The following is a 27,539-nucleotide window of genomic DNA, read 5'->3' on the forward strand; positions in this document are numbered from 1 at the left end:
GGTCCGGCCCCTGAGAGCAGCTTATGATGGGCATTACTCGGCTCGTTACGGAATAATTTACGAGGTGCGAACCGCGGGGGCGATAATCCAGCGACATTTACATCCCAATAAACATTCCCTATAGCGGTGCGGCGCGCGCCACGGCGCTCGGCCGCTCGCTCTCCTCACGACAGAGAGGAGGCCCACTTTTACGGCGTTTTAATTGTGCCGGCCGTAGTCTAATTGGTTCGTAAAACGCCCGAGCATCTCGTAAAAGACGTTTATGATAACGTTCCCGGTCCCGTGCTCCCGATCGCGTCGTCATCGAGAGCCACGGACAGGCTCGTGGCACATTGGACCGGTTCGACCTGAATCGATGGAATCATCCGTGTGTACGGAACGTTTGTTTCCGCTGTATGCGTTTCTCCGAGCCTTCTCTCGCTCTCGTTCTCTCTTTCCGCCGCTTGTCGATCAAACGATCGAGCATAAGAGTCAATTCGCGAAACCGCTTTCGCCAATAACGATAATCGCAAGGTGCCTCGTTGATGTTGGTCGTTTGAACGTCTGAATGGATCTGACAGCGTTAGTTCGCGGCGAAACTCAGAGGTGGCGGTGCACGTATCCCCACGAGTGACCGGGCGCAGAGGGGCGAGGAGAGAGGAAGCGTTGCGTGACGCGCGTGTGGCGTGCAGCTTTCGCTCTACCGCACGACGGCCGACGTGTCTGTATCCGCGGCTGCTCGCGCGTTTCCGCTTGGTGGGGGCAACGCGGGGCGGCGCCTAGCCGGTCATGGGCGTCGTTCCAACTTGGAACTACTTTCACATGGCGTAGGAATTTTCGTGCTGTGCCGGCGTGGTACTCGTGACGAATTCAATTCTGATTGGTCCTTAAGCATAACCTCCTCCCTTGGCACCCTGTTTTCTTCCCCTCTCCGCTCCGTACGGTGGACGAGAAGCGGCCTCGTACTTCTCGTCTCCCTCTTAGCTGCCACAATTCCGCGTGCTTCTTCCTCTGTCGCTTCTCCTCCTTCTCGTCTCTCTCTCTCCCTCTCCCTAGTCGTTTCTTCGCTTCGTCTTGAACCCTTGCTCCCCAACAAGCGCGCTCTCATCTCTTTCCGATTCTCTCGTCCGTCTCTCCCTGTCCTCTTCGAGGCTTTCTTTTTCCGTCCTTCGATCTTTTCCACCCTGCTCCTCGGGTCTTCTCATCCCAAGCGTCTTATCTGCTCCGGTCACCTCGAACGGTGAGACCCGGCACGGCGCGGTTCGAGCTCGGGGCAGCGAGCACGAATTTAATCTCGCGGCACGTCATCGAGTTACTCGACCGCTCGACAGGGGGCGCTGCGAAGTCTAATCGCGAGGAAGAAGGAGAGAAGAGAGCTCGGTTTGGCGCGGCGCGGAGCGAAAGGTAGAGACGAGACGCGTCTCCGTCCCGCGGCCGAGAGGTGGAGCGAGACGGAACGAGAGGGTGAGAGAGCTCGTCTGGTGGGGCGTCGTGTGCGGGGGAGGGGGTGAGCCAGCGAGGACGGAGGAAGCGAGAGAAATCGGTTATCGTATCGGAGAGGGGGACGTCGCGTGAAGGAGACAAGGAGGAAAAGCCAGTGGTGCGCGATCCTCGTCGGCATACGTAGAGTACATCGCGTGGAAGAGTGTGCGCGCACGAGCGAGAGCAGGAGCGGCCGCGGTGAGGACGAGGAGAGGGAACGCTGGTGGAAAAGAGAAAGAGGAGAAAGGAGGGCTGGCGGGCGTGCGAGCGTGCGAGCGTGGAAGCGAGAGCCGGGACGTTGGTGGAAGGAAGACGTGCCGATGGTGAAAGAGAGAGAGGAGCGGAGGCGAAGGAGCGGACAAGAGACAGAGGACGGTACAGAGTGGCGGTACACGGGGCGCGAGAAAAGCGGTAGTGTGCCGTGGACCACCGCACTGGCATACCGTGGTTCGTTACGATCCCCTTCGGTACGTCGCCTCGTACCGAACCGCTCACAGTCATCAGCGAAGTCGTCACATTTCGACTAGTGCTAGTGTGCAGTGCGGACACAGAGTCAGCGGTTGCTTTTTCGCTCCCATTTAGAAAGATCGATTTGCCGACTGTGCGAGGCGCACAGGGCCCCGGGCCTGATCACACAAATATCATACGTACATTTTTCGAACGGATAGAGAGAAATAGAGGAGGAGGAGAATAGAGGTGTTCGCGAGGGAGAGATCGTCGCGTGCCGTCGACGGGCGCGCACGCGGTACAGAGACCCACACCAGCCAGTTTTATAGCCCGTCTTATTACCCCGGTTTATTGCGTCGTAACGGTTTAACGATCATCGCCTGTTTTCCACCACCTATAGACCACCGCCACGCCGGTTCACGCTGTCGCCGGTAGCGGTAACCATAACAAACCCATAAAAGTCAGCCGCTGCCATGAGTCCCATTCTCAATTACACTCCTACGGCCTACTGACATTGACACTCTGGCTGCAACCGCCGCCTCCCTTTACCTACCTACCTACCTACCTACCTACAGACCTACCTACCTACCTACTCAGACCTACCGATGACTTTTATGACCTCTTAAAAGCGGTTTAATGCCCGTTCACTGGTCCCTTGTCGACGCTGTCACCTGTCGCCAGCCGCGTCAAACTGCGTATCGGTTCACGACGCGACACCACGCGCCTACCTCTCGTCTTTTGGCGCGAACCAGCCCGGTTCCGGAACGATCAGCTCGTTGAACGGACCTGACTCGAGATAAATCAGACTAATCTTGCCGGTACGCTCAAACCGCGTGTGCTCTTACTCTTTATCCATAAGCGACGAACAGACAAGTCGAGTCAGTCGGTCGATTGGTCGACTGTCACTGTCGGAGGTGTGGTGGTTGCCTCTCCTGGAGTGGCGGTGTTTCAGTGCAAGTGATCCAAAATACCCGGGATAATGAACTCGTATTTCGAGCAGACTGCGGGTGGCTTCTACGGGAGCCACCATCATCAGACGGGCGCTGCCAGTCAGCACCACGATCCGGCGACAGCCGCGGCCTACAGAAGCTTTCCTCTTGGTCTGGGCATGTCGCCGTACGCGTCCACGCAGCACCATCATCACACCTCATCCTCGCTGGGCATCCATCCGGGCGGAGGCACGAACACGAGGCCGCCTCAGGATTCGCCTTACGACGCGAGCGTCGCGACGGCCTGCAAGCTCTACTCGACGACACCGGAGGCGACCGGGCACACCACCTCCTCGTATTCGGCCACCGCCACCAAGGACTGCAAGCAACAGGACCAAGGAGCGGCGCATCAGAATGGTTACGCGGCGGTGATGGCAGCCGCGGCCGTCAAGGACGTTTGGCAGTCAGCGACCTCGGGAGCGACCAGCCAGAGCAATTCGGTGGTCCGTCCTTCCGCGTGCACCCCGGAAGGCACGAGGGTCGGCAGCTACGGCGGCCTCGTAGGCGGCGACCCGGCCTCGAGTCCTGGCAACAACAGCTCCTCGAGGTCCCTCACGTCGTCCTGGAACACCTGCAGTCTGAACTCGTCCGCGAGCCAACCGGTTGCCACGCAACTACACCAGCAACCCACCGCCAACCATACCTTCTACCCCTGGATGGCTATAGCAGGTGAGTGAGCTTACCATTCATAACATCCTTCTGTCTCTGTCTCGTGCTGTCTGTTTTCCGTCTGTCTCCCTCACTCACTCGCTCGCTCTCTCCCCCTCTCTGTCCCTCTCTCACACTCTCTGGCTTGCCGCGCGCTACGATTATCATAACAGCCGTGATGAAATATAGAAGCGACACGAGTGCTTAGGGGGAGATCGGAGTCGGTAGAGTAAGGCCACGTGGTCGAGAAAGGCGTGGTGGATCGAGTTTACCCGGGCCGACTACGGCCAGGCTTAAATCGTGCATCACCGTTTCACGGTCAATGCTCGAGTTACGTGGAAGACGCGGCTCGGACGCGTTTGTTTTACTCCACCGACTTGTATACTTTTGCCCGGCTTGCTACCAGTCTCATTGTATTTAACGGGAAACGGATGGGATTTAACAGCGAAACTGTAAGGCCTCCGGGCGCGTTCGCGCCAGGCCGATCCAAAACAAATCATTCTCACCCCTGGTTCCGCGCTGAAAAATGGAAGACACGGGTGGTATACGATCGTCGAATGTAAGTTGACGTTGCGTTACGTCGAAACTGGTTGTAATCCTCGTTCTCGTTTTTTTTTTCTCGTCGAGTCTATTTGTGCTGTCGATTGAATTACGACGTATCCGTCACCAGCCATAGCCGAGAGATAACGGATTTATAGTCTCCAGCGAACTAAAAATATTCCGTTGCCTTCTGCGCGAATGAATGCACTCTGCGCGCTCGCCTGCGAACGGGGGTTGGTAATAACTAACCCAGCCGTGTGAAAGCGACGTGCAAAGTGACACCTCGAGTTATCATTAATATGCGCGCGCGTCTGTCTGCGTGCGCCTCCTCAGAGAGAGGCGTATGCTCAGCCGACGTTAAAAAAAAACATCGCCTCTATTTTCGAGTCGTGAGGTATCGTCTTGGGCAAAACGAATCTGTCCTGCTTCCTCCATCGACGTCGAGTCCCCAGCTTCGCGTGGCGGCCTCTGTACACCCACCTCGTGGGACGTTCGAAGCTGAAAAAGTAGTTGTTAGGTGTCGGAGAAAGTTCTTTGTGGAATTCTGTCCCTTGTCTGTTTTCTAAGGGCCACTTTTTTACGGCCAATTGTTCCGAGGACCTTTTCAAGGTTCCGGAGGTATCCGATAGTATTTGGCGAGATATAAAGGGCGTATCTGTTGCAACTACTTGAGAAGAAAAGAGAGTCTGTTGGACAGGCTAGTCGAATGATCTGTCTGATGCAGTGAGAATGCTCGAAAGCGTCAGAATCTTGGGACAAGTTCTCTTATACTTTCTAATTACTTTTTGTTTTTTGAGTAGGGTAGACCGGGAGCGGTAGTAACATTTTGACTTTGGAATACGCTTACGCAAAAACTATTACAGTTACAACAATAGTTTTTTTTTACGAAAATGTTACTTATCTGACATTATTTGAGACACAACAGTTTCGCTGTATGTCAAGTAATATTCCGGTTATTAATAAAAAATGAGAACCAGAGTAAGTGTTACAACCGACCCCGACTGCCGATGTTACAATCGTCCCCGACCAGGTTTTGAACTTAAATTATAAATTTTTATTAACGAGACACTTAAAAGTGCTAAGTAACGATCAGTATTACTTTAAAAATGACCAGATTAAATATTAAGAAATAGAGAAAACACGTACTTGCAACGGGAGTATTTATATTACAATTTTAAATCAGTAAGGAAAAGTTACTTTAGGGTATCGAAAAGTTATTTTCTTCACTATGCATGCTGTTGTGTATCTATACTGCTAGAATATGGATGTGTGTATTCGAAATGTCATTCTTCATAATATATCCAAAATTTGTGTTAATATCTGTCATATTTTTTTTTAGATATTTAACGTGTTACAATCGCTCCCCTGTTACTATCGCCCCAGGTCTACCCTAATAGAGCACGAGATACTTATCGCCTGTAACTCAGCTTTATTTCTCGCTAAACTTACCTGGGGATGATTAAATAAATTGCCACGAAATAATTCGCGTTTAATTATTGTCAGAATATATTCTGAACCGAACAGAAGAGGTATCTGATAAAACAGAAAAATCCAGAACCTCCTCGGTCGATCGACCACTGTATCATCCCGTGCGAACGTACGTTGCGTACCTCTATCCAGAGTTTACGCCTCTCTGTACGTTGAGAGCGTTAGATCGTGGAAAATCGGCTGTGGAGCGCGATAAAGTTACGTCTGGTGGATAGGTAGAATGGAGTCAAGTGCGTGTAAAATCGTTGGGTACGTCGAGTATAATGGGGAGGCCCTCGTCCAATTGGGGTTCAAGTGCCTTCCTCGTCGTACTCACCCCTCCGGAACCCCGAATTCCGGTAGTCAGCTGTTTCTAGCGATGTCTTTGTCCCTCTCTGCGTGGAGGCTCCCTGGTAGCCCTCTCGCTTAGTCGTAGGCAGATATATAATCACCGAGGCCTCTCCTCGAGAGAGAGAAGGAGAGAGAGGAGAGCTCTATCCCGCTTTTTGGTCGACGCCTCTTCTCTACCGACTCAGCTGTGCCTCGGACTGTTCGTCTTGCCTCTTGGATCCTTCCTTTTTCTTCCCCGTCCCGTTTCGTTCTCTCTTCCTCTCTCTCTCCGCTCCGCTCCGGGGCTTCTTCCTTCTCTAGCCTCCTACTCGCGCCCTTCGGTCCGGTTTAAGGTCCGCCTGGATTTTTTCTTCCCGTTGGTCCAGCGCCTGTTCCTCTCTCTTTATGCATACAAAGGTGTACGGGGATTATTTTATGAGCTTTCGTGACGTAGGCGCGTGCTTATTCAGAAGACAGGAAACGGGATTTTATTGAACGAACCTTATATTCTTTACGTCTCCTATAAATACCAAGGTCCCGCCACGGGCAGAGGGGGAGTTTAATATTCATACGGGTGCCGATGGCGTTCCTGTTTCATCTAACGCCAGCTCAAGCGAACCCGCGTCGTCCCGCTCGCGTATCCCTGAATCAGGATCCTGCCGGCCTCTTCCATTCAATAACTGAAACAGATTTATAGCGGATGAGTGGTCCCGGCACTGGCGTCGCGGCGTGTCGAGGGGAAAGTGGTTTCCCCGGTGTTTATTAGAGAAACGGAAGATGTAATCGCCCGATTATGAGTTGCAAATGGTGGCGAGACGACGCGGCGGAATGCGGCGATCGTAGGTGGACTCGTAGGAATGGGAAAAGGCAATTGATCGGCTTGCACTGTGGCGTTGGAACAGGTTCTCTATGCGCTCTCCGCGGATCGAGAGTCGTTGACTCATTTCGCGCTCGCCTCGGCAAGTGCTCCGCTCGGTGTTGCCGGCACAAGCGATACGCGCGCGCGTAGGAAAATTTATTGATACAGGATTATGGATTATTTCATCGTAGATTAAAGTCTCCGCGGGTAAATATAGAGCCATCAAACGTCTACCGGCACGGCGAGGCGCGGCGTCCGTTGCCGCGGCTGCCTATAATAAACAATTTGGCTTTATCGTCACGCGCGCCTAGAGAGCCGATCCACGACCGTCCAGACAGCATTACTATCGTCGTGTCGCGTGCGTCGTAAAAACACCTGGCCGGAGCCGATGATGAACACCGATTTACCAAGGCTCCGGGCGTCAACAAGTTCACTGTCCTTCCACGTTCAGCGAAACATAGACTTTTCTCTCGTGTAGGGATTAATCCGATCAACCTGTTTTCAAGGCCGATTATTTTCCACTTATTTTTTATTCTTCAAAGGAATCACCCCTATTCTAGTTGTACAACATATCTTCTACTTCGTGTCACCTCGCATAGTTGCGAACGTCAAAGTCGTAGGAGAAAGACCTGGTCCGTTCTTTTGTTGTCCTCCTCGCTGTACCGATTTTTCTCCTGGCTGTCGAGAATAATGAACTCGATTATGCCACACGAGACACGCCGCGTACCCGAGGCCATGATTTATCGCGTCCCTAACGGTATTCGCGTAAACGCCTGTCGAAAGTGTGCAATAAGTGATCGGCGAGCCGATTATGCCGGCCAAATCGCACAAATCAGAGGGCGATAGACACGGGTATCATTAACTCGGTTTTACTGCGGATCGGTGTCACGGGAACACGATCTGGAGACGCATTGACGGTGGGATACGCGCTCGCGCGTGTACGCGTGATCCGCCGCGCCGCGCCGCGCGAGGAACTCGATTACGCGGAATGCATTTGTATCATTGCCGTGATAAACATCAAAGGGAACACGCGGCTGAAATTCATTGGTGATTTACTGCGGCCGCGGAGCGTCCGTATCGCCACCGTTTTCTCATGTAAATGTCGCGAGCGTTAATGTCACGGTAATGAAGCAATATAACGCTATCGAGTGTGTATAATGAATCGTTCCAGATACGGCCAATTTTATTTAGACAGACAACATTTACGTAGATAACATCGGCGAGGAGCTAATGCCGCCGCGCGGCAAGATTGTCGGGGTGGATGATTGAACGTTTGAAGTTAACTTTATCGGGCGCGTTTCTGTGCCGGCGGGTAATTTTCGAGACGCATCGCTCGGCCCGACAATAGGCTTTTCCGTCGTGCCGTATCACTTTCGGGGTGCTGTTTTCAAATGCGACCGAAATTTATGGCCCCTCATTGAAGGGTCCGCCGCGTCTATGGGGTAATTAGAGGGCGTGAAGACGGGGCTTCGAATACTATCTGTACACCCCGTGGTTCATTTATCCCTGGCAGAAGTGCCTCGTTTCCCGGACGCTCTTCTTTCAGCGCTAAGTAATTCTTCTTTCGTGTTATCCAACTATTTAGCAACGCAGAGTGTAACAAAAATATCACATCTTCAAATGCTACGATTCCAGAAATTACTGTTCAAAAAGTGTATCTCATGATCAAATTGTTGGAAAATCCAAAGATCGTTTTCTTAAAAAACAATTCGATCTCCTATCGAAATGAGAATCACCCCGAAGTTGATCGGAGACATCCGCGGTACGCGATGGAATCTTAACGACGTTCCCTTTTTTTTCTATTTAAGCGCGTCGATATAACGTCGTTATGGTGATCTTTATTGAGCGGCTTGTCTAGCGACGACGCTCGGTGTGTACGAAAGGATAGAGCTAACAAACCTTGAACTCTTGGTGCCGAAGCGGCGAGGAGGTTCCCGCGTAAAAGCCACGTGGTCCCTCCCGCCACACACGCTCTCTTTCTCTCTCACTCTGACTCTCTCTCTTTCTCTCCCTCCGTCTCGAGTTGGAAACGAGTATGGTGGTGCTCGACGATACGACGGTTGCCAGTAGGTGTTACGTACCTCGGGGAGCAACCTCGTTCAATATAAACCAGCTAGGAACAACGCTGTAACCGTAACGTTGACGTTTACGACGACGAAATCGTGGCTCGGCTCGTTTACCCCACCCCCTTATGTGCCTCCACGCTTACTGCTATCGTCGCTGCGAGCCTCGTCGGTAATACAGGGCACATATCTTCGTGTGTATCGACCAAGATCGTTCCGCGCGCCCGAGCCCGCGCCTCTCCCTCTTCGTGTGCGGTAGAAATGGATTTCGCTGGAACAGAAACACGGGCAAGTTCATTGTACAAATCATTTATGGGCCGGCGTTTTTACCGATCCGTTTCACGCGAGTTTCTAATTACCGGCACCCGTTCAAGGAGCAGTCCGCGTAAATCGTAGGTTTACTCACTTCGTTCTCCCGACATTCCGTCCCTGCTTTCCCTTGGTCGGCCATCTTTTTCTCTCTTTCTGGCGTTCACAGTCGATCGAACTCTGAAAAATATTCATCGATCAGTGGGTAAGAGCGGACCAGCGCACCCCAAGGTGCACCGGGTTCCCTAGAAGCGTACCTCAATGGCTGACGAACATGGCCGAGAGAACTTTCCATCTTGATGTCTGACCCCCACCCCCCCACCCCCTCCGTATCTGGCGGTGCCGTTTCTGCACATTCCCGGCGACGTTTTTTTTCGCGGATCGCTTAAGGGGCTAATTTACAATCGGAAAATTGAAAAGATCGGATCGTGGAGTTGCGTCGAATATAGGCGTGCGTGCTGCACGCCCGTGACCAAGTGGTTCGGCCTCTCCTACCTCTAGAGGTGTACGAGAGAGCCATGTGTGCCGGGGTCCGTCCGTGTGTTGGCGCGCCAACACAGGCGCGACGCGACCTAAAGAGGCGACCCAAGTATAGGTAGGTGCGTTGATCGTGCATGGAGGCTCCGCAGGCCCTTTCCATGTGTTGCTCCGTTGGCCCGGATGGAGGATGACGTACGAGCCTCTCCGTATGACTTACTACGCCCTTTTCCCTTCTCCACGCCCGCCGCTTCTGCGTACTGCTCGCTCGAAAAACATTCGGGCCCCTGGAAATTACGCGGCCCTTTGCGTTTCATCGAATTCCTCCCACCGGCCACGACCGAGTTCCTCAAATATGCCCTGGAAACGTCCTCTTTCCGTCGCGAATCCATCCGTGCAGCCCTAACGGGACATTACAAGCGAGGCGAGGAGATTCAATGAGGGCCTTTCTGCGTGTTCAGTGACACCGTGCAGGGTGTCTCGGGGTTGTACTATATCTCGTAGGTTGCAGTTTAAGCAAGTTACCTAGGGTTTTGACACGCCACGTTTCGCCGATTGATTTTCAATTAACCCTCGTTAACGAGAGTCAAGGCAGTCCGGTAATTGGGGAAGAAGGACGGCGCGCGGAGGCCTTTACAGTGAGACAAAGTACCGTAGGACTGTGTCATTAAAAGTAATTGTAAACATCGATCAAAATGTATCGGGATGTCCGCAATTTGCATGATCCCCGGCCGCATAATTTCGCCGCGCACCACCGCGAGTGTATATCGTTAATCAATTTTTATACTTTCGTGCCGCGTTATAACGCGAAAACCTTGAAGGTACTAATCACGGGTGTTGGGGGATTCGCCGCATGAAAGTGTAATTTCTGATCGAGGGAATCACTTACATCCTGTCTCACGTTTTTCTACCCGACAAACGGCCACGCCGCTCGCGTAAACACGGCGTAATGTTATTTCACGCGATTGGTAACGGCCGGCGCTGAAGCGCCAGGTCTGCGAAATAATTGCAACTGGCATTCGATACGATCTGTGCTACTACTTAGTTACCCGCTAAACATTACATCTGCCACTTACCGTGACACGTAAAAATGCTTTTTGCATCGATTACCGCGTTTACCTGGAAGACGGTAGACGGCGTTGAAAAATGCTGCTCGCGAGCCGAGTAACTAAACTGCGAGGACGAGGAGTAGAGCTGTTCGGGTACTCGGAAAAAGCGAGCCGGGATATACTCGGTTCGAATACCCGAGCCGAGCCGAGTGGTCGAGAGAACCGAGCGGCTCGAATGAAGCGAGTAGCTCGAATAAAGCGAGCGGCTCGAAAAAACCGAGCGGCCTGAAACAATCGGGTTGCTCGAACGATCCGAGCAGTTCGAATCTGTTTCGGGAATATTACAATTTTCGAGCTGCGCCGCTGCAATGTAGTGGCTGCATTGAATATGAGTGCTTAGAATATTGTAAGCTGTATTAAGCCTTTCGCTACTATGGATGGCTATATTCGTCCAATGCAAAAGCGTTTACATTTCAAAATAGCAAGCATGCAATGCAAATTTTCATATGACAGTTACAAACGAAAAACATTTACGCTAAAAAACTGGTCATTGCAAATACAATTTTATGGAAAAAATTATTTTATTTACATTCGAATATTGAGTTTAATATAAAAACGAGTACGAGTATAGTTTCCGGCAGAGGGAAGTGTAGCGAAAGGGATAAGAAAAGGCGTACAGTAATAAGTTCACTGATTCCGAATCCGACGATAGGATTTGTAAAATTAATTTGTTGAAACAATTTGTTTAACAAATTATATTGTAAAAGTTTTAGAATAAACATATTTGTTTAGTTATTTCCCCCGCAGAACACGATTCTATATGTACCAAAATATGTAATTTTGTAATGATTTGTTTAAACAAATTGTTTAGTAGATTAAACATCGTATTCATAAAATCGATGTATCATGACGCGCTACGCCATTGTCACCGCCAAATTCATTTTCAGCGAGCAAAAATTCATCGGGAACGATACATTTCATTAAGCTTCAAAAACCTTGTCGGACAGAGTAATCGTTATATCTATTCCATTAGAAAAACATACGATAACATATCCGAAATATTTACCATACTCGATATAACGAACTATTCAATAATATCGAGCTGCACGAAAGATGTACGTTGTAAGTACATACATTGTATGTACGGATCTGCTCGGATCGTTCAAGCCACTAGATTCTTTCAAGACGCTCGAAACACGTTCGAACTGCTCGGTTCTTTCGAGCTGCTCGCTTCATTCGAGCCGCTCGGTTCTTTCGAGCGCTCGGATCGGATCGGAAACCGAGTCTCGGCTCGAATCGAATTTCGAGCAACTCGGATATTCGAGTACTCGAACAGCTCTAACGAGGAGGGATCCGAGTGCTACTCCTAGGGACAGGGTGAATCATTAAAATGGTGAGCCCTTCGTAGGGGAAAGGCTGCGTTTCCAGCATGACGGGAACACGACGACAACGGATGGTCGATTACAAGATAAACGGAGCGATATTAGCGCGGCCGCACCGGTAGGTATCTGATGCTAGGGTTCGAGCGAAGGATGCCCGTGTGTAGCTTACACGTGTACCGTGGAGGAACAAATGAATCGGAGACGATGTCAACGGCGAAGAGTGTCTCTATCGAGCCGCCGGCTTGTTAGCGGCGGTGAACAATAGCGATGGTTTATTCGTGGCAACGAATCGAGTTGCGAGGAGGTGGAAAAGAAACGGAGGAACGTGAGCGGGCGCGTAACGCGCGCGCAAGCCATGGGCAGGCGGTGATCGCACGTTGAGCCGGCAGCGTAGCGGCTGCCTGCCTACCAGGGTTCTCAATTTGATGGACGAGCTGTTCGCATGTACGAGCCGCGCGCGCTGGCTCGCCTTTGCACACCGACCACGGCCCCTGCGCTATCTCGCTGTTTTGCAAATTTCATGCGGGAGGAGTTATCGCCCCCGCGGCCACGATTGATCCTCTCACCGCGTACCATCGTCGTTAGCGGCTATTTATCAATTACGCACCAATTCTGAGATGTTCCTTCCCGAGAGAAGATGGTGGATGGAAAATGAGGGAACCGTGGCGAGGCTACCGGCTTCGCAGAAGGGTTGAATCGAGGAGGATGTTGGCTCCGGTGGTGATATCCGAAGGCTGCTGACAGCAGAGACGCCGCTCCGCGCCTTGCGTTTGATTGGCTCGGCTTCTTGCTGGGTCTACATAGTAGACTGACTGCCATTTCGCTGCTCCGGGCTGAGATAATGCATACTTTGGATCGGCCGCGCTTCGTAGGCACGAAGAACGTGTTTAGGTGCTCGACGATCGGAACGACTACACACCGGCAGACAAAGGATATGTATACCTGTGGCCGGGAGGAACGATGGCTACAAGGCAAAATAATTGAATCGAGAAGTGTTCCTGCTCACGTTTTTGCGGAATACTCTTGCCGCTCGCTCCGAGATGAAGATGTAGCTCGTATATCTGGCGCTCTCGCTGCCGCAGCGATACCCATGAAATAAAATTGCCGCGGGAAAAAGAGGAATCGAAGGCCCGTTAAAGACGGCCACGATTCCCGATGCCGTGAAACGGAACGGGCTCGATGATACGCGGATGGTCTTTAATTAAACGCCATTAAATATTTATCAGGAGACACGTTCCGTCGCTGGTCGGTCTCACGATAAAACCAACAATCCCCGCCGCTTGGTTAAACGTTTCTTCTTTCCATCGATCTTCCATCGCCGTGATACTTAGGGATTCGACGCGATGCCCCGACGTTCCTCGTACGTGGAACTCGTTGAAATCGATGACGGTCTGCGCATCGAGCTCGTATCGCACCGTTTCCATCAACCTCGGTCGGGGAGAAAGGAGGCAGGCAGCGCGCACCTCTCGTGGCAAAGAATATTCGATCCGTTTCTTTGCATCCTCCGGGCCCCACGAGTTCTTCTTCGCCACGTTCTGGCGCCATCTGCGTGGCGCGCTCCGCGTCGTCTCGTTCATTCAATTAAATACGCAGCGACCCGATCGGGAGACGTTTGATACCGCAAATAGACTCGGACGTTCGTAACTCACGCAACAGTTTTTGCGCGAGGCGAACCTGCCTACCAGCTATCCCCGTCTGCCTGGAGATGGGCCGGCCATTACCTACAGCACCTGCCACCCTAACTGCGACCTCACCACAATGCTTTTGCGCTACTGCCCTTCTCCTTCTGCTTCTTCTCCTTCTCCTTCATTCCAGTCAGGTTCGGACGATTCCACGGCACCGCCGTAAAAACGTTATGAATATCGAGCGGCAGCTAATTGCCAGTGACACCGATACACTTTATCGCCCGCGCGAGAAAGGAGACGCTGATGGGATGAACCGTCGATTCTCCGTCTGTTTGCTGCTATTCAAACAAGACCACTGCCATCGATTTCGTTACGATACAGTGTGACTAAAAACGGCTAGAATCGGGGCAAATGTAACGAGAAGGGGAAGCATATAACGATCTAGAACATGGTGGGAAATGGGTACCTAAAACTGAGCTATTAGGGAAATTAGAATTTTATGAGACACCGAGGAGTATCATGAAGAGATATATCTACAGCTGACATGGGTAGTTTATTAGTCACAGGACGGGAGCGACATTAACGTGACTGCGCGAAGTAATAAATAATTTGACAGAACAGCGATTATGCGAAGTTTCTGCTTCGTGCAGAGTACGGTGTTTGGCTTGGAGCGAAGACGAGAGCATCGTCTGCAACGCCAGAGGATTTGAATACCTACAAAACGCTGGCAAAAGAGCACGAGGCATCAAAAGTCACCCTAAGATTGCACACTTGGTGCTTGGGAACAAGCATTATGTCGGTAAGAGGGCGAGGAAAATTGATGGTGCAGGACGATTACGGATCGCACGATGTGGCATTTGGGAATATTGAGAGCGATCGGGTATTGTCTTCTCAGAAAGGCGCAACTTTGTTCGGGGCCTGCTCTCGGGGCACGCGAGATATCGATCGATCGCATGCGCATTTCAATCATCCTTTTCCTCTTCGTTGCAGACGGTTACCTGTTAATTGTCGCTTTGTTTGCATACTCGCTGTGGGACAACGACGGGACGCGTTTCTCCGCGCGATTAATATTTATACCCGCGTCACTTCGCCGCGGTTCTTTTCTGCCTCGTCTCGTTCGATTTCACGCGCAGAAGTTTATAAGCCAGCTTTATACGGCAACGGAATCGAAACGTTTTGCGTACCCATTTATTTCGTGGCTATTGACCGCCGACGCGGGTGGGAATGGACGACGGACATAATTTATCCACCTGAAGCCCCTTGACCTTTTAAAATAATCGCTTGATCGTCGCGCAACTGAACGGAAATTTCTTAATTTCACCGCCTCTTTCCCGTCGCACGCCAGATGATGTACGATTCTATCTCGCGTTTTTAAACGGACGCGCATAAATGACTCTCGGACAGCGTTATCATCCGCGAGACCGTACAACCGTTATTACCTGCCGGGCATATTAATCGCGTTCGAAGAACGCGTTGTTAATAGTGGCAACATTCAGCAGCAAGGGCATCCGCGGACTTTTTTTCTAGGGGAGGGCAACTCTGGGGTGACGGTGAAGAAAAATGTACCTTAGTAATGGAAAAACAACTCTGATGATGACATCGACCAATCGATTAATGAAACACGCGGTGCGAGTGGAGTAGCCCTCTTGCTTTTTTTAACCCACTTTGTAGTGCCAATTTAATTAAAAATTGGAAACTGAAATTTAAAAATTTTTAATATAAAATTAATAATGGTCAGTTTTTAAAATTAAACGATTTGTTCTCAAAATCCAGATGGGACAACTACCACTTTTGACTGCCCTCCCCCTCCTCTTTCTCGGAATGCCCATGTTCAGCAGACTCTTCTTCCCTTCAACGAGTTTAATGGAAATCCGTCGGTAAGGCTTCAGTAGCCCATTATCCAAAATAGGAAAAGGAGGAAAACTAAACAAGAAGATCCATATCTTGAGAAGGTTGCGTAAAGGAAGCGTAGAGATGACAGCTTTCGCTGCCGCTGAATCACTGCAGCTATTATCACGTAGGGTAGACCGGGCCGAATCGGATCACAGGGCGAATTGGATCGAAATAAGAATTTAGTCCACATTTCTTACATCGCGATAGAAATGAGCATTCCGATCGTTCGTAGTACCTCGTCCCTCTCCCTCGCACCTACCGCAATAGCCCGTTAATTGTTTTAAGTCATTGTTTAGAGCTGGTATACGTTATTAGTGCGAATCTAACCTATGTAATCTGAAATTTCGTATTTAAAATGAAAAGTAAGCTTGAAAATTCCAATGTGTCTATTGTTATTAGTTTGCACGGTGTCCAAGTTTAGTATCTGATGTATTTTAGATTATTATATCATAATAGGTTTATGTAATCTACACCCTTTGAAATACTTATATATTATTTTCATTTGAGTATTTTTATGATTATAAATATGATAATTGTTTATATACAGATGGTTTGTATATATATAAAAAAGAACAATCAGGGATCTGGGTGTCCAAAAAAGAAAAAAAATAAAGGAATCTGTGATAAAAATTAAATGTAAATAAATGACGAAAAAATAAAGAAATTAATGGTCCTAAGAAGATGGCATTGTATTTACTGTGGTGAAAAATTAATTCGTCCACTTTCAGAAGATTATCTGAGAAGAGTGATGCCACGAGAATTGTGCTGATCGAGGCGGCAAAAAACCGCAATAACCTTCCGATCTGTGTGCTAAATAGTGCCACTTAACTTCGCTGTCATTAAATTAGATTTGTTCAAATTGATTCTAAAGATTTTGTTATGAAAATTTCAGGTTTTTTAGAAATTTATGGGTCATCCGATTCGCCCAAGTTTCCGGGCGAATCGGATATTTCTCACTTTTTGGTTTTTTGTTTGCAGAAGAAACACTTTTAATTTTGATTTTATTTTCCATTATTAATATTAAAGCCAAAGGTGTACTGGTCACGAATATATAATAAAAAATTAGTTTCTTAATGTCTGACAATTATTTTTTTCCCGTCAAACACAAAGTGATCCGATTCGCCCCGGTCTACCCTAATAAAGGCACTTCGCGCAGGAATGAAATAATAGAACATCACCCAAAAACTCATACCCCAAATCTTTTGAAATACCTCCTCTATGCAGCCGCGAAACGACAGAGAAGTCTCTCGATGGGTGGACGAAATTCGAATTTATTTTTCTCGAAGCGCCACTGAATACCAGGTGCATGAATCACCGCGACATCGACTGCACTCGCGCTCAATAAATACTTTATAACACGACGTATACGGCGGCTGGAGTGGGAGTTCTAATCTTGGTAGTCGTTTTCGTGTCACTAAAAGCGTACGACGATCATTCGTCCGTGGCGAAATTACGCATTCGTCACGTGCGCGCGCGCGCGCGGCTACGCGTTCGCTTTATCGGTATGCGGTGTCTACACCGGGCGCGAATCGACAGCGGAGAAATGAGCGAGGAAGGTAAGAAGGAGAGGAGAGCGGAGACAACATTATCCTGCGCGATTAAGAGTCTCGGTTAACTCAGCGGCATTACGCGGGGGTGACTGTCGGACGAATATCAACGTAACGCATCGCGGCGTTACACGTATGTACACCGTGCCCATGTGATCTCCTCGTCGCGTGCTCGTTCGTTGGTCCCTCTACTCGTGTGTGGGTGGGCGACCAGGCGCGCGCGTGCGCGAGTGCACTCGTGCACGAGATCGCGACCCGCGGAAAAGTTATGACGTATTACCTCCGCGACATATTTATTAAACGCCGAGAACGATATTAGGTTGGCGTGAACGGACATTACGAGCTTAGGTACGGACAGGCGTTTGTTGTGCACCATTAGCTCGAGGGTGACCCAAAAAACAGCCTCTTTTTGGTCCCACGATTTTGGAACTGAATTTTATGCGAAACGATACCTTATGACGAGACATCAATCACACGAAATTTTCAAGTTGACGTGACAATTAGTTTCTGACATATGGTAGGTCTAAGAAGTGAAAATTCGTTAACGCGTGTACAGACTTTTATGTCAGTCCGATAATTTACACAATTATTTCCAGGGTTGTTGCTGACTGCTAACAACGAAATTGAACTTAGATTTTCAAAATTCACGATAAAAAAATCAAAATCATGAAATATAAATGACTGTGTAGTGGGTGCTTTTTTAATATCGTCCACCATATTGAATCGGCTATTATGAGTTTTGCTGACAGCTAACAATAAATTTGAACTTAGATTTTCAAAATTCACAATGGCCGATTCAATATGGTGGGCGATATATTAAAAAAAAGCACCCACTACACAGACATTTATATTTCTTGATTGTTATTTTTTTTCGTGAATTTTGAAAATCTAAGTTCAAATTCGTTGTTAGCAGTCAGCAAAACCCCTGGAAATAATTGTTTAAATTATCGAACTGACATAGAAGTTCGTACATCGAAGCGTATGGGCTGACGCGTTAACGAACTTTCACTTCTTTCACCTTCCATATCTCAGAAACCAATTGTCACGTCCAACTTGAAAATTTCGTGTAATTGATGTCTCATCGTAGAGTATCGTTTCGCATAAAATTCAGTTCCAAAATCTTGGGACCATTTTTGGGCCACTCTTTACGGCTACCGTGTAACAGTGCGTCGCTCTCTCGGCCAGCCGCGATTATTCCCTTTTCCTCCCCTTCTTCAGCTTCTGATTTTCCGCCCCTCTCTTCCCCGCGCCGCCGTATCGTTTTCCCGTCCGTAACTCGGCGGTAAACGCGGATTGTTCAGCGGGACCTTGAGCACTTTGCAATAGGACGGCGCGTGCAGATGCGAGGAATGGCGAGCCGCGCTCCTGATTCCACGTAACGTCGTCCGTAATAACAGCCGCACGCCTTGAAGAACGCGGGTACCCACCGCGCGCCGTCGTTCCGTCATCTGAGGATCTCAAGATCGAAGGGAATCGGGTAAACGCAACTGGCCAATGCAAATCGCGGGGGAATCGATCAAACACGAGGCTGCTCGATTCCCTTTTATCCGAGTGGTGGGGATCTATATATGGGCTAATTGGACCGTAGCCCAAGGCTCGGAACGTCCGACAGGCCCTCAAAGTCGTATTCAGAGGCCCTTACACCGCTCTTACCTCGAATCAAAGAATACTTTATCTGCTCGTTAAAATCGAACTTATTAAAAAGCTTCGTGCAAAAGCTGGATGGGAACAAAATCGTTTGGCTCGTTCATCCTTCGCAGAGGTAAAAGTGTGCGCTCGTTTCACGATGGATCTTACAATTAGTCATTGCGTCGTGGTCGAAACGCAAATTACTCTTCTTTCTATCGTCGTTCTTTTATTACGGGGAATGCCTTCTTTCCAAGGCTCCATCAGACTTTCCTTGCGGCTGTTAATTAGCTCAGAAGAGGTTTTCTCTGTCACGTTCCAGTTGCAACGCCCGCAGAAGAAGCTGCGCCCGATGGGAGGGTCGTCTGGACGGAAGTCCACGGTCAGAAATATAATCGACAGTGTTTCTTGTTTTGTAAGACGAACGAACATTCATTAGAAGCGGCGAGATCTCGATCGCGGCCGGCGATTTTTCTGCCCGGAGCAGGTTTTCTCTAGGAGTGCGCGCAGTCGGTAGTATGATTTATGGCCGCGGTTAAAAGTAGTCTCGCGTCTAACCGCATATTATATATTACACAGAGCTAGCTTCAGACCGGAGCAGTCGGCGCGCTCCAAGTTTGCTACATATTTACTTTTAACGTAAATCGAAAAGCCGAGGAGGAAACCTCGTTCCCGAAGACGAATGTGTACCTTTCTTGTTAACTTCTCAATTATCGACCGGTAGATTAGCATGCTGGTTAAATCTCCTATAATTTATATATTAAAAGCTTTAGGAGGCACTGCATCGGTATGCCTGGAGACCTGTACCACCCTGCCAGCAGCTGTTTGACGCAACTTCGTCCAACGTTTACCGCGTTGCGCGACTGCTGACGAGCAGGGTGGAGAAAAAAGAGGAAGGTTGAAAGAGGGGCTGGGTGAATAGACGCCAAAGTTCCGGGCAGCGTCGTAATTTGCCTGGGCCCGCAATAAAACTGGCAAACGGTCGCGCAGTCACGTTCGTCCTCCGGCACGGACACTTTGCCTTCCGAGAGACTAAGCCCTCGCTAAGGCATCCTGATACGCTCCTCCGGTGTTCCACAAACCAATAAACAGGACTTGTATAGCGAGTAGAGGATCGGGGAACCGTTAGCTTTTTTTACCGGGGGAACAGTCGTAAAACGTCCCGGCCTGGCGGCGCGACAATGAACATAACTGTTACTTTTACCTTCTTTAGAGCCGCCACGAAACCGACCGGGTCTTCCGGGTTTTACCGTCGCCGGTGCTCCGGCCAGTCGAGCTCAATTCGTCGTCGATATCTCGTCTCGCTGCCGCTTCCTCCAGCGATCGTAGTGCCACCGTAAATTCCACTTTATCTCGGGTTAGATCGCTCCGCTCGTCGATTTTTATTATAGTGACAAATTCGGTGCATACATTTCGGTTGATCCTGTTGGCCAAGGGCATCCACCAGGCATCCTCCGCGCGGCGGAAGGAGCCAACGATCCGGGGAATATTCCTTGGAAGATGGCGGACGGCTGGAGCGCAAGGAGAGGAGCGAGCAGCCGATGGAGATTTCGTAAATTCTAATATCGCGTTCGTCGGTGGCTCGGATTGCACAGGTCGAATCTCCGAGCGATTCGATCCCGAGCGGGGTTCGTCGAGTGTTCCGTGGCAGAGACGCGGACTCGGATCGTAATCAGAGGAGCGCGGAGGGAACGGCCGGAGGTGAATCGCGCAAATTCGATACACTTTGTACGCTATTCTTGGACAGCATCAACGCGAACGCATTCACGCCCCGCCCACGAGGATTTACGGCCAGATACTGACGGCGTGCGAGTGCAGTTGGAAGCGTGGCGTTCGTCACATGCGCGACCGACACGGAGGAACGGGTTTCGAGATCCGAATCAGCTTGGCCGGAACTACGCTCCAACTGGCGATAATCGGTACTACTCCGTTCGTCAGCTTTGTTCGGTTACGGATCTCCGTGGCCCCGAAACCATCCACCAGACTTACGTAACGGGGCTGGGTGGTCCGTTCCGTTGCTTGGAAACACCTCCTCTTCTGCTTCTTCCTCTTTGTCTTCGTCTTCTTCTTCAGTTCCTTCGCTTGTGCGCGCTTCGGGACCCGTAGTCGTTGCTGCACTCGCTGAAATGTTTCGCCGAGCGTCCTCCGAGCAACAATTTTCCCTCGAGCTGGTCTCGAGCTCTCTCAGTTAAAAATGGAAACCAGTCTGGATGCGAAATTCCTTCTGACGGATCGTGCCATTCCTCCGACGACTCGCCACTTATTGATTAACCTCGCATCAAGGCTCGTTCAATTTGAGTAATTGCGTTTCAGCCGGTTTCCTCGTCGTTGCACGACCGTCCAGCGGCGGGCAGAAATTTCAGTCGCCCCGAGAACGTTTCCCGTCGGACAGCCGAGCGGCCGAGCAGCCATCAAACGCCGCGTTTAAATCATCCTCTCTCTCTCCTCTTTTGCTGCTGGATCGTCCATCATCGGCATATTTTCGATGCGACGCGGGATCGTTGCACCGATCAGTTTCACCGACAATTTAGCTACACGCTCCCCGTAGGATCGCGCTACTGAATTTCCCAGCATATTTCCACGGTGCGCGTCGCCCCCATTAGGCGCTAGCGCGACTTAACGCCGTGCGTGCATCTCGCTGCCCGCGGCAGTGCTATCCCTGCCAGGCGGTTTTATACAGGACGAAGAAACGCGCATCGAAATTGGTATTCAGACTGTCGATTGCTCATTACCTACTCCCGAGTAACTGAAATTACAGCTTTGGTAGCGAAGCGTCGCTCTCCTCTCCCACGTTCCCGGTCGGCCGAGCCAAGCTCGCCGCGTCCCTCGATTTCGCGTCTCCGCACGCGAGCGTGCCACGGCACATGCACGCGTTCATCTTCCTCCGCGAGCGAATGCCAACGAATGCCAGCGGACACCAGCCACGTCGCTGTCGTAGTCGATATCGTTACCGTGATAACGAGCACGTGGATCGACTGGTTAGTGGATCCCCGGCCCAGTCGTTCCTCCTCCGGCTTAATGCCGCTCTTCGTCCACGCCATTCGCCACTCGCCACTCAGCGCTGTTTCGCTGGGGCCAACAGCCCAGCAATTTGCCCGCGAAACTTGGAATTTGCGTGAGACGAAAGTGCCGGTTTCGATGGGACGCGCACTGGCGCTGGTGCCGGCTCTCTTCGATATCCCTCGCGTTTTCGTGTACCCCCGATCACGATACAATGTTACACGCTCAACACTTTGCTGCCTTCGCGGTTCCTTCCTCGAGGATTGAGAGGATCGTATTTGAATGTTCAAACACCCATCCGCTATCGATCAATTACTCGTTAATTACTTCGCGAATCCCTCGGTCGTCCGCGTCAGATTTTAATCTCAGCCAACTCGCTTGCACATCCTCGTCCAAGCGGCGAGTTTCGCAGAAAATCTGATATCTTGACCACGTCTTCCCGTTGCAGCCGCGATGCTATCGCGAACAGAGACTCGGGGCTGCAGGATTTTCCTGAAAAAAATTCCCCTGCCACGGACAAGGCAGAGAGACAGAGAGAGAGAGGAGAGCACGAAGAAAGGCGGCGAAATGTAAACCAGTTATATCGCGCACCCTTTGGTTAAACTGAAACCAAGTGGTTTTATAGCGCCGATCCGTCTTGCCGTGCTATAACGAGTTCGTGACTCGACATAATACGATAACCCCCTAAATGTGTTGAACTTGTAGAGAATCGCGCGGGTGCTTGCCGCGCGAGGCGTCCGGCAACGGGGTAATAAAGAGTGCGTGTTGCGGAAGACGGGACAAACTGCCGACAGTGGCTCTTCTTCATCGTAGAAGGAGATATAGCGGGCGTACCTAAATCGCTCGCACACGTAAGAATCATTACTTTAATCCAGCCGCGTCTTCCAACCTTTCCAAGCAAAAACTAGAATTCCTTCCTCTCGAGATTTACCGAACCTCCATGCTCCTGAAGCGTAGTTTTGCTGCACGAAGGGATAGGCACATCGATCCGGCTGCGGTTTTCTTCGGGTCTGCTCCGCCAACTGGATTATTGCCGATTGTGGGAGGAATTAACCCTTTAGGGAGAAATTCCTCAATTTCCCAAAATTATTTACTACGTATCGAGTTTTTTTATACCCTCGAAAATGGTGCGACGTTTACGTCACAGCAGAGATGGGCAAAAGATTGTTTGAAATAAAAATTTCGTACACAATTTTTTATTTCAAATAATTTTTTACCCATCTCTGCGTCACAGTAAGCGCTAAAGGGCTAACAACACTTTCGACATCTCTGCAAAGTTGTACAAAATTCGCGACGAATTTGCCACGTCCTGTGCCAGATAAGTCGAGCCGAGGAACCCGTCCACTTCTATTGACAGTATGCCCTTCTCGAAGCGCGCCCAGCCACCGTGATCGCCGGTCCGACGCTATCGAAGCGATCTGAACGTAAGGAGCTATAAATTAATAGCCAATGATGACTATCTTAGTGCATTATATTCGCACGAGACTATGCAAATTGCTACAAGAAAAGGGAGGGTGAGGAGTATAGTTAATGAAGAGTGTAGAGCGGAAGAGGGGTCGAATTAACATCGGCGGCTCTTCTTCTTTTGCTCCATGGAGCGTGCATAGAAAACGGACCGACCTTTCTATCGTACGTACTTACTTACAGTCCCCGCCACGCGTCCAAGCAACCACACCGTTTGCGCATTCAATTGTCATTTCGATTCCTCTGACGCAATCAGATTGGTGGTCGCAGATCTCGCGAGCGATAAAAGAAAGTTGAATCGGTTCCGTGCTCGGTACGCGTTATAATTAAAACAAAGAAGAATTAAGTTGCCGGGGTATCGCGGCGTTCGATCTTCGTCATTAAATAAGCCGCTTTTATTATGATAATGCTCGGCTCGGATGGTATCTATGGGTGTACACTGTTTTGTAAAAAGTACCTGCCCTTCTTATTGATTTTTATCCGCGACCTTAATAACTCTGCCCTCGCGGCGTTAGTTTCCAGCGACATGTTGCGCAACGAGCACCACCCTCCGGAGAAAACGGGCATGCACATTTCTCGTCCCGTGGCTCTGGTCCGTTCGCAAAGTAATCAGGGCTGTCGTCTCCGACAAATTACTTCGCAGCGGGCAGGGCTGAATTCGGGTGACCGAGGTCGTACGCGCTTGTCCCGATGCGCTCGTATCGGGAACTGCACCGCGTTGCCAAAAAGGCCCCAGACCGACTAAAAACGAACAGAGCACTGCCACGTCGGATTATTGAATGATGATGACGCGGCCCGGGGCCACGTCTGCCCCAACTGAATCCTCGAGACCTTGCTCGTTGGCCGTGCTTCGACCGAGGCCCGAGCTAAACTCGTTATCGCAAAGGAACGTCCCGGCAACACTTCCGATGACAATAATGACGATCATTACGATAACCACGCGAACAGTAATAATACGTTCGATCGGGGAGGCTTTCCGCTTGAGACGTCTCGGACGGGGCTTCGCTGTTAGCGCGCTCCGCGACTAATCAGTTTACATGGAAACGCAGCCTTTTCGATTTTTACGGCGTCGTGGTTGGCGCGCGCGAGTTCTAGCCGAGCGCTGGCGGTGCGTCGATGATGCAGCGGCCCGCAACGCGGAACTCCGAGCGAGCGACTTGCGAGCCCGCCGAACGCCGTGCAGCTCGGGCGCGCTCAATCGAGGCGAATTCGAAAATAGGTATTTGTATGCGCATAGCTGAGACGTTCTCTCGAATTCTTAGTGTGTTATTGCGAAATGTCTGTTTGAGTCAGGCCTGATTGTGAAAACGTTGCGAGGGAAAGCACCGGCGTGGGCGAAGGCGAAATTGAACGGGAAGATCGTTTTCCTGGGACGATTGGGGCTGGTTGGAGGTAGGCGCGTGCGCGTTTACAGCCGATACATCGGGGAACACGAGCATAAACATTGTTGGGAGGTACGCGTACGAGGGAGAAAGATGCGTGGAAAGGGAAAGGGGACCAGGGTGCCGGGGCATTAAGATGGACGGTGCCAATCGTATGCTAATAAAGCCACCTCCTATTTGGTCTTTTAGCTGCCGGTGAAGTGGCCGGTGGATGTTTTGTCGCGCGGCGACTTGCGGAGTCTGTCGAGCGGTGCAACGAACGCCCGCGTCTCGGAACATTTCATGGAAAACCGCGAGTTACCGGAAATTGAGGGAACTTTGGCTGTACGGGGTAACATTGGTAGTTACTTAACACGTGTTAAGGGGCCGTTCTACTTTCTCGGCCGAAAAATCGGCCACTTTTCGGTGATGGTTTTTATAACGAAATAAACACTTAACGTTTACGAATTTCTAGGGGTATATTCCACAACTCTTGAAATACAAGAAAAAATCTTTGTTATTTGTTTATTTCAATTGTTTACAAAAATATTTCGCAATGAAGTTGGCGGCTCAGAATTGTTGGCGGTTGAAATTTCGGACGACTGGATCATCGGAAATAAAAGAACCAAACATATTTCTAATTCGCAGGAGTATGGGTATATCGTTTTCCACGAAAGAACAATTTTAAACCAAAATTATTAAAATGGGAGTCGATTAAAGTTGAAAGTACCGAAAAGGGCATTTCTCTTCTGTTTAATAGATATAAAATGTGGGAAAATATTGAAAAATCTTAAGATACTTGTGGTTAGCGAGATAGCCATATTCCTGCGAATTAAAAATATGTTTGATTTCTTTGTTTCCGATGATCCAGTCGTTCGAAATTTCAACCGACAGCAATTCTGAAAACGCCAACTTCACTGCGAAATATTTAAGTAAACAAGTAAAATAAACAAACAACAAAGATTTTTTCTTGTATTTCAAGAGTGGTGCAATATACCGAAATTCGAAAACGTTAAGTGGGTATTTCATTATAAAAACCATCACCGAAAAGTGGCGGATTCCTCGACCGAGAGAGTAGAATGTCTCCTTAAAGAAGAAAATTAAGAAAAATTATATGCATTTTAGGATACTTAAAGCAAATGTAAAAATGTTAATTTTTATATTATAAAGCAAAATGTTCCAGAAACATGTAAACGTTCTCCCAATTTACGGTAGTCTAATTTCTCATGTTCATCATTATTCTTCTTTTATCGACTTGAAACGTATATTGCGGTGATTGAAAGGTCTGGGTTAGTAGTGTTATTACTCATCCTCTGTTTCGCATGAGCATTTTGATCAATGAAATGTTACGTCATCCCTTTGCTTCTTGAGCTTTCGTAATCGAGTGATAAGTGAAATACGAAACACTTGAAAATCTGAAAATTTTGTAGCAGTAGATCGAATAGGAAGAGATATCTGTCTCGAGTTTAGCTTTCAGTAGGTACCTACCTGGATCTAGTGGGTTCCTCGATAAATCATATATAAGAAAAAACTTTGAACGTCCCAACTCTTTCTGAACTTAAAGGTTTCATATATTACGAGTGAATGAAGCGATCGTTAAACAAACGGAGCGACGGAATTATAGGAGTCTCCAAGTAGTAACTCCGTGAACGGTGTGTCAAGTGTCGGAGCCGTCAGCGGTGCGAAGCTGTGAACAGTCTTTGAAGAAACGCGTGGACGTGCATCTAATGTAGCGGAGGGTGTAGGCGCGAGTGTACACGGAATACAGCGGACGTAGCAACCAGCCAACGTATCGCGTTACATCGGGTCACGATCCCTATTATATACCTCCTTTCTTCTTTTGACGGAACAAATTATTGGAGTTATACGATTGCGAGGCGCTGGCAAGGTCGCAAGAGACACGGGGCACAGCGATAGGGGAGAAGAGAGACGGTTCTCTAGAAAGGAACGAGGACGTCTTCCGCCGACAATCCCCGATAATATTAATCACATTTTTCCGCCATGTTTGCGAGCCCGGGTGTGCGCTAATTATCACGGATGTAAGACGCTCGCGCTCTATCATCGGTCCGGAGTGCAAAGTTCAGCTATGGGAAACGGTTTTTTGATGCACGACGCGGCCAGACGGCCTTCGACTCGTTTCCTATGGCTCGCCCTTCCCATGGCGGCTCGTGTAGGAGAAGACCCGTCATAGGAACGAGTTCCTATGCTTTATGGGTCAAGAGTCCTCCGAGCGTATTCGTGCTACCTTCCTGTGGCCCGTGTGCTCTCCTAGCAACTATAGTAATCTCGCAGTTACGTCACCGAACGTGATCGATCCCCCTGTCGCGCTCCAATGTTTGCATTTCTTAAATTTTTCACCCGTGACACACGGCTGCCCCGCATACGTTGGCAAGGGGAAGAGACTGCGAAGAAGACGTTCCTTCGTTGCTACAGAGATTGAGAAATGGCATTGAATTTAATGGTGACTTGGAGGTTAACGGAGCTTGGTACGAAACTGACTTGAAATTCGTCCAAACTGATTTAGTAGACGAGATGCGCGAGGTCTTCAGAGTTTTCGGAGTGAGATTGCGAGGGTTATAGGTCAAGGCAAAGGTTTGAAATTTTTTCCGCCTTTCAGTGAGTAAATTATGTTCACTTGACTATTCAGAAAATTTGGGGGAAAAACGTTCATTCCACTAATTTCTCAAGTTGAATGTTGTTTCGTTTATAATTAACGAGTTTTTGAGGAAAAAAGTGGAATAGCTTGATGCGCAGGGATTATTGAATCAATAACACAAGCGGTACGAAGGCCGTTCTCGGTCTCGGAAAGTTATTGGCGCGGCAGAACCATCCCAGGGAGCGGAGTCCGTCCATCACTGGTTTCCCCCCACTCCTTGGATCGTGCGACCCTTTCTCCGCTGGCCCATAGGCCCACAGGCCCAGAAGACCCTGTTCCCTTGACCACAGCCATCGACCGCAACGCTACGAGATCGTTGCCCGTTTTTTCCACAAATTATCGTTAA

General features: G+C 49.5%; 1 protein-coding gene and 1 long non-coding RNA gene across 4 annotated transcripts in view; one reads left to right on the forward strand and one right to left on the reverse strand.

Annotated features, from left to right (window-relative positions):
• The first annotated feature begins 1,569 nt into the window (after positions 1-1,569).
• LOC143366141 (homeotic protein antennapedia-like) overlaps positions 1,570-27,539 on the forward strand; it is a 368,003-nt gene continuing 342,033 nt past the window's right edge. For all 3 annotated transcript variants that reach the window (XR_013084669.1, XR_013084668.1, XR_013084670.1), the window contains exon 1: positions 1,570-3,566. The gene's annotated coding sequence lies outside the window, so the exon portion shown is untranslated. The remainder of the gene's footprint in view (positions 3,567-27,539) is intronic.
• On the reverse strand, positions 4,018-6,676 carry LOC143366160 (uncharacterized). Its single transcript, XR_013084680.1, has 3 exons — positions 6,384-6,676; positions 5,890-6,283; positions 4,018-4,583 (listed from the first exon to the last, which is right to left on the reverse strand). It is a non-coding gene; the product is annotated as an uncharacterized LOC143366160 (long non-coding RNA).

This window comes from Andrena cerasifolii, chromosome 2, assembly GCF_050908995.1.
Source record: "Andrena cerasifolii isolate SP2316 chromosome 2, iyAndCera1_principal, whole genome shotgun sequence".
Lineage (NCBI taxonomy): Eukaryota > Metazoa > Arthropoda > Insecta > Hymenoptera > Andrenidae > Andrena > Andrena cerasifolii.